Here is a 13,054-nt window from a genome sequence, read left to right as displayed (position 1 = left end):
ACGATCGGAATTTGAAATTTTTATTCAAAGCAATAAAAAAAGATGTACTTTTCATTCCAGTTTTCATGGAGACGCTAACCCATTTTATTCCTATTAAACGAATGTTCGAACTTGAAAAAAAAAGAAAAAAATACCAACCTGTTAAAGTCTTAAGTGGTACACTAACTAATAAAAACAGTTGAAACTATTGCGGGAACTGTTCAACAACAAAAATTATACCGGGCACAACAATGGCGTGATAGTTAGAATGAAAAAACAAAAAAATACATGTCATAATTCTAATCGCTTAAGTATCTTTATACAAATAGAGTAACCGGAAATATTTCCATGATATTCACTTGTAGGCTGTTAAAAATCCCCGCAATTAAACAAGAAACCACGTTAACTGACACTGAGGAATGCACGAATTGATGAGTTTATTATAAACTAAATATTCAACAATTTAGTGGTCATGATATATCGAAAACCTGGAAACGAACGGAAGTATGCAACTAGTTCAATCAAGTTTCACAAAAATAATTTTCAAAACATACAGGTAGAATTCCAAGAACTCAGCAAGCATCACAAGAACTCGTCGACACTGTCCAACGAGATTCCTTTAATAGTGCGAAAAATCTACAGAGAAAAAATCATTCGCCTTGTCCAGGAGATTGCTTTAAGTTAACCTGAACATTAATATTTCCATCTGCTATTTCCTTTGAACTGAGGCTACGCAAGAAACGAAGCAATCTTCAAACAATCTTCATCCGTAGCTAGGTTATGTTACTATCAGGGAAATAAGATCGCTATAAAATCAATAAAATAAAAAAAAATGCCATATCACAAAATCAGTCTCAGCCATCTCAAGTCAAGTCGAGTAATTCCAATTACTCTTCGTCCTCGGACTTGAAACCACGCGATGGTCATTTGTCAGTCCAAGCATGCGCGCAATAATTCAGCCAATCACTCGGCTCGCCACTCCCACATTGTGGCGCTTCCATCGCTTGGAGGGAATGCAATCCAATCAACCCCATACGGAGAAGGCACTTAAAAGATTACACACTCTCAAGAGTGACTTCGTTTTCCCCACACCCACTGCATTTAAAAACGTTCCCACGACGGTTGACGAATCCTTCTCAGAGCATCCGCATTAATCCTGCGAAGGTCGCCATATTTCACGACATGCGCCTCTCGAATGCGCGAGGGACGGGAGTCCGTGTTCGAAAACGTGATCTCTAGGTAGTCACCGAGGAAATCATGTCGCTCTGAAACGAATTCTGTTAAGACGATCGAAAAAGCACGGTATGAATATTTGGGTAATAACCACGGGCGAAACCAGGATTTTTTGTGGTGGAGGGGTCACAAGGGTCTGACTGGCAAACGGTCTTCTGGGAAGGATAGTACCAATAGAAGTGGGAAAATTGGGTCTTGGAATTCATGATCACAGAGGATTTTTTTTCCTCTTGTCGTGTCAATAGGTGTGCCTACCCGACAGGATGTCCAACCGCTGAGGTTCTACGACGTGACGTAATAAGCGGTAATGAGTAAACGACATGAAGGACCCGTCGCATACAACCGAAAGTATCACTACGTGATTTGTAAGCATGGGATGCACCTATGAACTAACTTTGGTCGCAATCCATGCTGCGGTATTGAAAAGCATAGTGGACAGACATCCTCTTATATATTTATAGATAATAAGCAACATACAACAATAAATGTTCGAATTATTATCTTTATTGTAATTGGAAATATTCATAATTTACATATATGATAGAGACAGTTTTCGAGCTCCTTTCCCACTTGGGCGATGCTTTTTTCATGCTCTGACAAGCGAATGACCAATTAACGGCTAATCTGTCTTCTTGATTTGGGCTCATGACTTAAATGATTGAGGCTCCAAAATACACAACAATAATTATAACCGAATTAAATATAGCGTCTGTGTTTTAAACGTCTTGGGGGGGAGGGAACTAATAAATAAACCACTACAAGCATCCGCCAGTTTCTCCTTTCACTATCCACATTTGACGAGCCAGCAAAATTAAGTTGTCGAATCGCTTATGGTGTCAATTAAATAATACAAATATTTGGGCAACAAATACCATACGAATTTCTTTTCTCTAACCTTATAATATTACTGGATAAACGTAGCATCCTACAAGGAAGTGGTGCCTATGAAATAAAATATCCACTATCGATTCCATAGAATCTCATTAAATGATGGAATTCCGTAAAATGCCGAACTCTCTTAACATACTCTCATGACTTTTCAAAATTACCTCTAATTTTTGAACTATAACTAACTGTGAAAAATAAATGAGAAACTCAGACTACTGCGATTTCCGTAGGGGGAGACGAATAGATATCTACATCGCTTCTGCGTCGCATGCAAGTCTATTTTACGCATCAGGAGCTGAGTAAACGTACGGTGACCCAAGAAATGTCGCATAACAACCCCTTTAATTAATTTCCAGATATTATCCTACATAGCATAGAATTCGACGCAAAAGCCACACTTTGAGAAAAATAAGGAAGATGTTTTCATTAATAAATTTACTGTTTTGAGACAAGGACGATATCTTCAAGACGCCACTGAACAAACTCACATCCGGGACAAGAACAAATTATATCCCGTGCCAAAGCACGTGAGTTGATTCTAATGGAATATTGTACAAGTGTACGCAAAATTTCCGCATTATTTTGCGAAGAAACCTCGTAATGAAATAAACTTAAGACGATTATTTATGGAGGAAGAAGAAAAAGCTAGCTGATAAGAGAGAAACGAAATGTTTGCCAACGACAACGTTATTAAAAGTTAAATATGTATTTAAAAATAAAACATTAAACATTTTCGTGTATCAACAAAATTAAAAATAAATAATAAGAAACAAAATTGGAAAGTGCTTTCCTGGCGGTTTGTTGAGAAAGCACTAGAGGAAAAAAATGCAATTGGTACGAGTGATATACATGAATGACATTGAGAGACAATGGATTGTAATTTTCTTAAAGAATAATTGAAGTAAATTTTCTGAGGATTGGAGAAAAGATTACACAATTACTTTGAGTTAACTTTGGAGAATATAGACAGAAGAATACGCCATATTCACCTCCAAGGGAATGCGGTGCTCCAGCTAAGTGCATGAAGCTGAATCGCAATTTGGCTAACAAAGTGTCAGCATCCTGCACGAAAGTTTAAGCACTCCGAAATTCTCAATCTCCTTATTCAAATTTATCGAATTTTCTCACTTAATACATGGTCGTTGTATGTTGATAGGTTCCAGTCTGGTCTCAGTTGATGCAGTGCGCGGCGCAAAATAAGATTTATTGAGACGCAATAAAAATTTAATCAAGACTGTTGCTGACCTTCTGAAAAATCTTATTATTGTCCTTCTCGGAGGGAAGTAAATTAATATTAGATAAATGTTCCAATCGAAATTACCAAGCAAGATCTTTCGGCGGAATCGGCCGATTAGAATCAACGGAGATCACGTGATCTCGGATGAAATGCGGATTTTCAACGCTGTTTCCAGAAAATATTGCGCTGAAAAAATATTTATGATCTTCGGTCGATGAAATACAATTATAAGAGCATATTTTTAATTCTAATGAAAATGTTCTTAGTTTCCCGCACCATCCTCTTTAAGGACATCCGGTTACATACGAGGTGCAACAAGAATATTCCGACGTAGTTTGGCCATTATCAATTTTACACTTTTCCCAACAAATTTAGCCTGAAATTGAGCCATTTTCATGCAACTGACGTGATTTGAGTTTCATTATGGTATGAAATGACTAATAGCTCAAAAGCAGTCAAATGATAGTCTATTTTTATTCCGAATTTTGCGGCATAGCGAACATTCCATTTGTTTTTTTTTACCAAAATGACAAATATATACCATCAGTAATCAAAATGTTTTCTCATAGACAAGGATCACCACAAGAATCAGTACAAAAATGTGAATTTAAAAATAAAATTTTCAGCATGTATAGTGGAGGTTGCATTTTGTTTTGCCCAAATGACGTGGATTATAGAGAAAATGAGTCAGTACTTATTCATGGGTTTCAGTCAAAGAAATAAAGATAAGTAAAGATGAGATTGTGCATTTTGGAGAGCTTAAACTTTCATATAGGATTGCAACTTTTATTCACGAAATCAAATAGCTTTCACTATTAGCGAAACTGCTATTTGATCCGAATTAAATGAGCAGAGAGAACGTTTTCCAGCCTAATGCACTTAGATGGAGCGCAATCTTCATTTGGAGGGCAAAAGAAAGTCAATTTTTGATACTCTCTCGAAAATGGCATAAAATTAGTTTCTCGGACCATTCTCTTTGAAGAAATTCGACGGCTCGCGAGGAGGAGAACGATTAAAGACCTTCAAACACTTCCGAGAGCTGTAACAAGAACATTCCGACGTAAGTTGGCGCAATGTATCCACGACGTAACTCGAGTTTATTGACCATGAGCAAAGACTTGGCAACGGGACCCGAAGGCGGAAGGAGTAGTATGAAACGAGGAAGGCTTTCAGCGCCGATGCCGGGATTTATGCTTCTTCGATATTGCGGTGCGCCCACATTCACTGACCTCGGGCGGCCGCTTGCCTGGAGAGAGGTGATGAGCGCGCTCCGCATTGTTTTGATTAGCGCAGAGACGATAGCGCGTAATCCGAGGAATTTTTATATATCTACCGACATAGCTCTCCTCTTGCGACACTGGCGCCCGACCGTGACGCGCATTCGTTTACCTTGCATTAGTAATGCACATTACCGCGCGACCAACTTTTGTTTACTCCTCCGTGATTTATAGATCGATAAATAGTCTTGTAATACTCGTATACTCGCATAGTTCTCACGAGTGGACTACAATTTTCGAAGACTTATGCACAGGATAGTGGAGGTTAATGTCGAATAGGGAAGGCAATAACGAAGCCGATTTTTACTAGAAAAAAATTGTACGACATTCTGCAAAATACAATCTAAGATTCCTCTTGTTTAAAAAATAATAATTTATGACACATTTTTAATTGTCGATAACACTGAATACTGATTGTAAAAATATATGTTTTAACACCCTTCTGGTGAAAATACGTGTGACATTTAAAATAATGAAAGCACTAGTCTAATTACACACTTCCTTATTATCTGCTGACCCAGGTTACCTTGTAAATGGCATTATGCCCCGAAACATGTGTCGATAGAAAACGAAGAAGTATGGAAATTGATTAATACTTTAATTATGTTAAGATTCCCACCTTATTACGCCGGAAACTGTATCTTTTATCCAAAATACGAATGAAAATATCACCAACATCAGGTAAGAAAATGAAGAGTAGCTGACGTTTCGGATTCCGACTTTTCGCTCATTCTCTAGGCTACAAATAGCCGTCTGAACTCAAAACGTCGAGGCATTATTGCAAACTCTCCATTCGCAATGCTTCGGCTATAATTGATCATCTCACCCTATGGCGAGCCCCAGAGAAGTTCATTCTTCTAGTAAATGTTTGTTGCAGTGGCTAGATAGCTGACCATCCACCCCGTCGACTCGGGGTCAAATTCCTGCAATAATGGACCTTTTTCAGAGACTTCCCGATCCATGCTTGACTGCCTATTGGATGGCATTTACCGTACACCACTGCGCACTTCGGATGGGAAGTTGAGCCGTGGTTAACTCGACCAGGGGCGCAGCTAGGAATTAAGGCTGAGGGGGGGGGGGTTTAGGTGCAATTAATACCGGAGTGTTTGGGGGTATGGAATACCCACCAGGATAAGCGGTAGGTGCGAGATTAATAAATTGCGGAATTTTAAAGATAAACGGTTCGAAATAGTGAGTTTTACGACTTTCTGAGGGATATTTTATTAATCCTCACACTATTCTATTAGTAATATCAATCCAATTAAGTAAAATGGATAAAACTTTAAAAATTTCTCTGAGCTCTGGGGGGGGGGGGGATTTTTATCCCCCAAAACCCCCCCTCGCTGCGTAACTGCTCTCGACTCCTTTCGCCGAGTAGGCTAATGTCGGTGACAGTTTTCTCTCCAATTTCTCTACCCCAACCCTTATCCTCCTCTACCTACCTTAAATATTAAGTAATCTGAGGAGGAGTTTCAACCCAAATATTGGACTACATCTTTTCCAGAAGGCCTCTGTCATGGATATGGTAATTGGAAGAGGTGGCCGACATTTATTCATTAAAGTATTGTATCAATTACGGTAGGTTTCGATTGAGTATTTAAAAAGTATTATAGTAGTCTCCTCTCCTTTTATGAAATTCCCTCTTCGATTCAATGTAAGGCCTCCTCCCTTTCATTCCATCTACAAATCCTATTATCTTCCTTCCTCTCCCTCGTTTACCCAACATTCTACCCTCTAACACTGTATTCAACATCCGCTCCCCCCTCGTTACTCGCTCCATCCATATACCTCCTGTCTCCTTATGTCATCTGAAAGCTGCCTCTCCTCACCCACCCACCACTAGCACTTCACCGTTCCTCATCCTCTCCGTCCATTTCAACTTCTCCATTTTTCTCCTCACCCACTCCTCGAAATCACCACAAAAAACTTCATATTAGGTAATATAAGAAAGTTAGATGATATGCATACCGATTTAACGAAAACTGTAAAATTAGACTATATGTACTATTTGAGTTTCCCTATCAACCATGATAGACTTGCATGGCTATCTTCACTATTTGGCTCGAGGGAAACATCCATTTAAAAAAAGTACTTTAACAAAAATACCGAAAAATATGGATTATTCGATACGATGTTATTTTGTTAAAAATGTAATGTACTTCCATCTTCATTACACAATAAGGCCAACTCCCGTTCATTCCATCCAAATATCATATTCTCTTCCTTCCTCTCCCTCATTTACCCAACACTCTACCTTCTAACACTGTTTTCAACATCCCCTTCCAGATAAGTATCCATACCCTCTATCTCCGCCATATATCATCTAGAAGCTGCCTCTCCTCACCCACCATGTCCTACAGTAAGGATTATTTGTGCTATGAAGGGAGGATGGGTAGGGAACGGCGGAGAGTAACTCGGCGTCGACAATAACCAGCTGTTGAAGAAATACGCCAAGGTAACCACGACTTAATATCCAATTCGATGGACGGTGTACTGTATTTTAAGCTATCTAACGATTTGATCGTTGGATCCTTCTTCCTCATAGAATGGTCCTCCAAGATCGTTAGAACATTCATTGCGTAAGCTTGGTTTCGTTAGTAGTAGGACCCGCCCGCCTTTGTGACGGTGCGGGATTCCTCGTCCCCTCCCTTCCTTCCATATCCCCTCCCAGGAGGCGTCGTCGGGCTCCTATCGCGGCGGCGCACAGTGGTTCAAAATCGAAAAAAGGTGGTCGAAATTATTACCGCTTTTATTCGTAGTCACTGTTGTATTATGAAGAAGCTTTCTTTAAGAATTTTGTCCTCTGAATACGAATTTGAAGTTATTTTTGTTGTATCTTTGATATTATTGTTTTTAAATGGCCTATTATTTAAACAATTAAATGTTAAAAATAGAAATTGTATTCATTTATTCATTCAAAGTGTAGATTGATACGCATCAAATAAATCGAGGTATTTTTTAAGATCTGTGACTGTTATTTGTTAAATTTAATATTATTTATAAATTATGTAAACAATTAAAGTTGACCGTTTTTAAAGCAACGGTAATTTTGTACAATTTTTATCTGTTCAGCCTAAGTTAAATATTTTATGCATAATCTACGATACTTTCATTTTTTTAATGAATCTGCTTAACAATTCAAAATATAATACAATATGGCCAATGCCCTCAAGGCGTGGATGAAATTCGCATCAGTGACCTTCAAGTTGTTTGGTGAGGTAAGTACAAGGTTTGAAAGCAAACATTCAGGCATTCTAACTTTTTCTCTTAATATTTTTTTCCAGTTTAATTAAATTACTGAATATTGTGACTAAGGCTATGGGATATCACATAAATAAGGATATTTATGTTCGTCCCTTTTATCCCTTCCATCGATCACGTAGTTCGACTAATTTCCGACTGAACTCAATATTACTCAAAGCGAAAAATTCACGAAGGATATTTCAAAATAACTCGCACACACTCAAATTTTGTCCTCACTCTTGAATCTGTGACTATAGCAAATGCGTTGTTAACGCCTTAGGCGTGACTTTAAATGCCCGTGGTCCTTCTTTCAGCGAATGCGATGCACCGTCGGAGTCCTCTGAGTCCATGCCTCGAGCGTGCGCGGGCGAGACATATCTGCCTGCTTTCTTTCTGTGCTTCATAATTGCCTTTGTTTGTATGCTCGTATTTTTCGAATATTTTTCCAGCTGATGCCAGGATGCTTGCTCTAAGAGCAGCGTCTGGCGGACTCTCATGGAAGATATTCTTCCACTCACGCCCCGATTTATGTACTTTCTTAGCGATTGTGCGTTCTGTGTGGGGGACGCTGAATGCTTTTCTCTGTGTATCATTATCATCTGCTTCTCTGGCTTATCGTTTCCTTTCTCTTTCATCGTGGCAATGATAGAGAAGGCATGGACCGTCCAGGCATTGCCACTCATTGGTTCTCGGAACCTCGAAGACCTGCCAGGATCTGATATCTTATTTACGACGTTCGACTCTTAGGGTTAGGGTTTTTTCACGCCTACGTTCCTTTGGTGGTTTTATTTTTTTCGGCCTTGGGTCCCTTCCGTATCTGAATTCCTCCTTAGTTGACTATTCCACATTGGTAGATGGTATGCGGCGACATTGAGGGTAGTCAGAGAGAAAAATATTCCTAGCACACTTTAAACACTTTAGCTTCCACTTTAGCAAACTTAAAGGACAAAGATGAGATCAGGTAAACCTCGTTGAAGAGCAATAAAACTGCGGCCGGGCGCTACCCTTTTTTTTGGCAATAATAATCATTTTCGACCGTGCGGCGGCTTCCAGTGAATTAGCGTGCTATGAAATACATTTGAAGAGTCCGCTTTCCCAACGGGTGACGACGAAAGGGTATTCTGGATATTGTGAAAGTTAAAAATCCATAAAGTCTTAAAACATATGTTGCACAGGCCATAAGTTCGATTATATTCGTCACTATTGCTGTTCTAAAGATTATTTCTGATGAATGTCGAGCCTCACTAAATATCATACGCTGGGGCTACTGGAAAGCCCTAAACGCACTAAAGGAATGAAAAATCTATTATAAATAGATCCCGTATTGCAAACCAAGTAGCACTATAACATGAAAGAAACCTGGCACCTTTCCTCGGAAAACTTCTCGTGCTAGCAATACCGCCACCGGGCGGCGCGCCGCCCGGTCGGCCTGGCGGCTGTCGCCGCAGCGCATTGCACCGTTCAACATAAAACCATCTTGAGGCCAAAGTAGCAAATAGTAGCAAGATTTTTCTTTTGATATAGAATCTATAGATTATATACTTTTAATTCGCGTCAAAATTTCCGGGGGGCTCAGAGGTGCCCAAAACGATTTTGCTATTTATATTTAAAAATTCAAGTAAAAATAGCATAAAGTTTAAACATTTTTATTTCCAACTATAAAACTACGGAAATAAAATAAATCACCAGTATTTGTACACGAAGGTACTAATTTATGCTCTGTATTTTTTTAAAGTTCATACATTGTCTGAAACCTTCTTTATATGAAGGTGAACTTCTTTAAAAATGAGTGATTTTACGCGTCAGGCGTTTTTATCCCGGAGGACTCATGTTTGACCATTTATACAGACTACAATGAGCCACAAAATAGTCGTAGTACTAGCCAGTATCATAGATCATATAGTGTAGAATACGAATAGTACCTTCAAAAATTCCTCCAAAAAAGTTGAAAAAATGACTTTCGACCAGCTTTTTCCGATTTTGAACCACTGTGCGGCGCGGCGCCTCCTTTCCTTGTTCCTTCCCGTCCTCCCCCCTTCTGGGTGCAGGTGTGAAAAGCTCGCGCTTATAGACCCTGCCCCAGGAGTGTAACCTTGCGAGCCCGCCCTGGAGCCTGGTTTCCACTGTACTTGTAGTGCCTTCCATAAAGCACTCAAGCTGAATCGGCCAGTCTGAAAAATCCTTGCCACCGCCGGGATTCAAACCCGGAACTACACGTTGGGAATCCAGCTCCATAGCTACTATATCAATCTGATTCCTTATAACTTGATGCGCATTATTATTATTATTTTTAATTATAACTCCCAAACCACCAAATACAGCTCTCATAGGCGATTTTATATCGGGGTATTCAATAAGTTCAACGATTGCGCGTAATGAAAAACTATGCCCTGAATAGGGGAAACTTACCCAGGCGGGACTCGAACCCCCGACCTCATGTTTGGCCAGCGAGGCTTATGTTTAACTATCTTCATAATGCACACGGATGTAATAAACAATTACTCCTCGTGGCCGAGAATATTTTATCGATCTATAATAGAATTTTATATTTGCACTGGCGGCATAGCGCTATGAGTCAATCGATACAGCAAGGAATAATACGTAAACATAATAATCCCGACGAGCAAATCAAGCAAGGTATCCCAAGAGTTTCCCATCTTCTCATGCACAAACAGGAAGATTTGGCTCAGAGAACAAGCTTTCTTCAAGGGCAAGGGATAATTTTACTACGACAAATCGTCGATTGCTCATTTGCCTCGTGGAAATTCGTTTCTAATAAAATTTTATGTCACATCCTCTTCGTATGCAAACTAACGAGACTAAGAAATCAAGTCTCAATCTCGATATTATGTATGGATACACATGTACGGACAGTGAAATGGGCTTTGAGATGATTCCCACGACTCTATTTACAAGTATAATGTAGGAACATTATTGTGCTCTAGGTCAGGGGTCTCAGATATCGCATATGGGAAATTATATCCCACGAAAGAGTTTAGATGAAACATCCGGATGATGTCCACGGCCAAATTCCATTACAGAATTATTGCATTACACACAGCAAACAATTTCTACTACGCTATCAGTTAAGGCCTCATCCTGTTTAGCATGAAAATATTCTAATCGAGAGACTAGAAGCGAAGAAAATAAATACGTTTAAAGCTGTTAAATAATGACGAGAAATGAATAAACATTTTGATGTTTATCCAAGGAGGAAGTTACGGCTTGTTCGTCCACAGATCGGTGATAAATACTTTACCTCTCTGATAATTTTTTTCTCAGTTTCCCATCGGCGTATTTGTTCAGAAATTCAGCATGATTGCATGACAAAATATTCAAACGATGTCTGGTGGGAAAATTCTTTGACGGATTCTAAGCGGAAAAAAGAAATTTTATTTGGCAAAAAGTAAGGCGTAATCCAGTTCATCAAGAATTTATTCATATTCATACACTGTCTCCCTATCAATTACTTGACCCGATGACTGTCTTGGATGGATGAGAGATGAACTCACCCCGGAAACGTAATCCAGTTTACCACGGTCTTGTGAAATTAACTTGTCTGTGGTAAGCTGGATTGGGCCTTAATTTTTGCATGGTAAAATTTCTTTTTTTCCATGTAGACATTGCCCTGGAGTTCAACAATTGGACATCGTCTGGATGTGAGTTTGTGTGGCGTGCTAATTTCTAACGTTCAGAGTAGGGGGACAGTAACCATTTGGAAATAAAATCTGGGACTCTAGGATCAGTATTCAAGCGCTCTGATTATTATACCAAGTGCACAAATGATAAAAAATGGCAGCATATGACCATAGAGTAAGTATATATACTTACTCTATGATATGACCAAAACTTAATTTATTAGCAATAAAAAACACTTTGCTACTTCTAAAATACGTTCCTTCACCACGTACAAGCTTAAAGTTTCGATTTAAGTAAATTATTTTTCACCGCGAGAAGAGAAATCCATATTTTCTTTCCAAAGGTCAACAATAACTTATAATTTAATTCAGCCGAAGCAGAAGAACTGGTTCTATGAAATTCCAATCAATTGATATGAAAAATGTACCAATAATAGTATGAAATATTTTATATAAAAAGGAAAAATGTAGCCCTGATTAATTTATTACCTGAAATATGTTACGAAACATTTAGCTCATCCTTTTTGCGGCTTCCAGAATCACTTCACTCCTAAATTCTTTTTTTGAATGTTGCTCAATGGAATTCTTTTGTTTTATTGTCTTGTTGCGCTTATAACAAGTAAGTGAGTTTATTTGATGGTTTTATTTTTGTACTTTCTTTTTTTTTCTTAAGTGAGATTGATTTTAAAGCAATAAAAACCTTTACAAATCTTAAATGCTGCTCAAGGATCTACTCTATTTTGTGACTCGAAATACCTAACTAAATATCTATATTTTACAGAAATGTTTTCCCCCAAATAGAACAATACATTTAACTATAAAGTGGAATTTCAGCTATTAAAAACAAGTCATAGATCGATGATCAACAATGCAATTTAAAATATCGGTCGCAAAAGTACCATTGTAAAAATATTTCATTTTGACAAGACGAATTTAGATTGAAATAGCCTTCCTACAGAAATATTCGTGCCCTTTGCTGGCAATCGAAAGCTTTTTAAGAAAATGTGCAAAAGATTTACTTTTAACAATGGATTAATAGCACAACGAAACCAGAAACTGATTTCAGAGAGTTCTCCAGGATACGACTAGTGGCGCTGAGACAATATATGGTATTAACGTAGTGCTTCCCATCGAGAATTACCATTAATCAATATTAATCTTTTACATTGATTCCCACCAGTCTGTAAGTAATTTGGTATGTCTAAACGCCTTTTTCTCAATGCCACCACCCAGAAAAAAGCCAACTTCGAACCATTTCGGTCCGTAATAATAATGGAAAATAAACCATTTTCTTTTAAAATGTTTCAACTATTTACTAAGTCATCTAAGGATAAGTAGCTTTAAAAACGTTGTGAGTGGTCGGTATATAGCATTGAAAACGAGATTAAGCCGTAAGATCTTCCCGCGAAACGAGAATTCTATTCGAGATAGTTTTCAGGGATACCACTGGTGGCGCTGAGAATTTACGGGGCTTTGATGTCGAGCTATCGGCGCGACGGAGGCGCTCATATCCGCCAGTTATCATTGGTGCAAACTAAAACTAGCGAGCGGAGATAAGA

General features: G+C 38.6%; 1 protein-coding gene across 5 annotated transcripts in view; it reads right to left on the bottom strand.

Annotated features, from left to right (window-relative positions):
- LOC124160746 overlaps nucleotides 1–13,054 on the bottom strand; it is a 526,295-nt gene that overhangs the window by 127,446 nt on the left and 385,795 nt on the right. The gene's annotated exons all lie outside the window — the stretch shown is intronic.

Source organism: Ischnura elegans, chromosome 6 (assembly GCF_921293095.1).
Source record: "Ischnura elegans chromosome 6, ioIscEleg1.1, whole genome shotgun sequence".
NCBI classification, from domain to species: Eukaryota; Metazoa; Arthropoda; class Insecta; order Odonata; family Coenagrionidae; genus Ischnura; species Ischnura elegans.
Note: the sequence above shows the minus strand (reverse complement) of the source record. Positions and strands in the feature narration are given on the sequence as shown.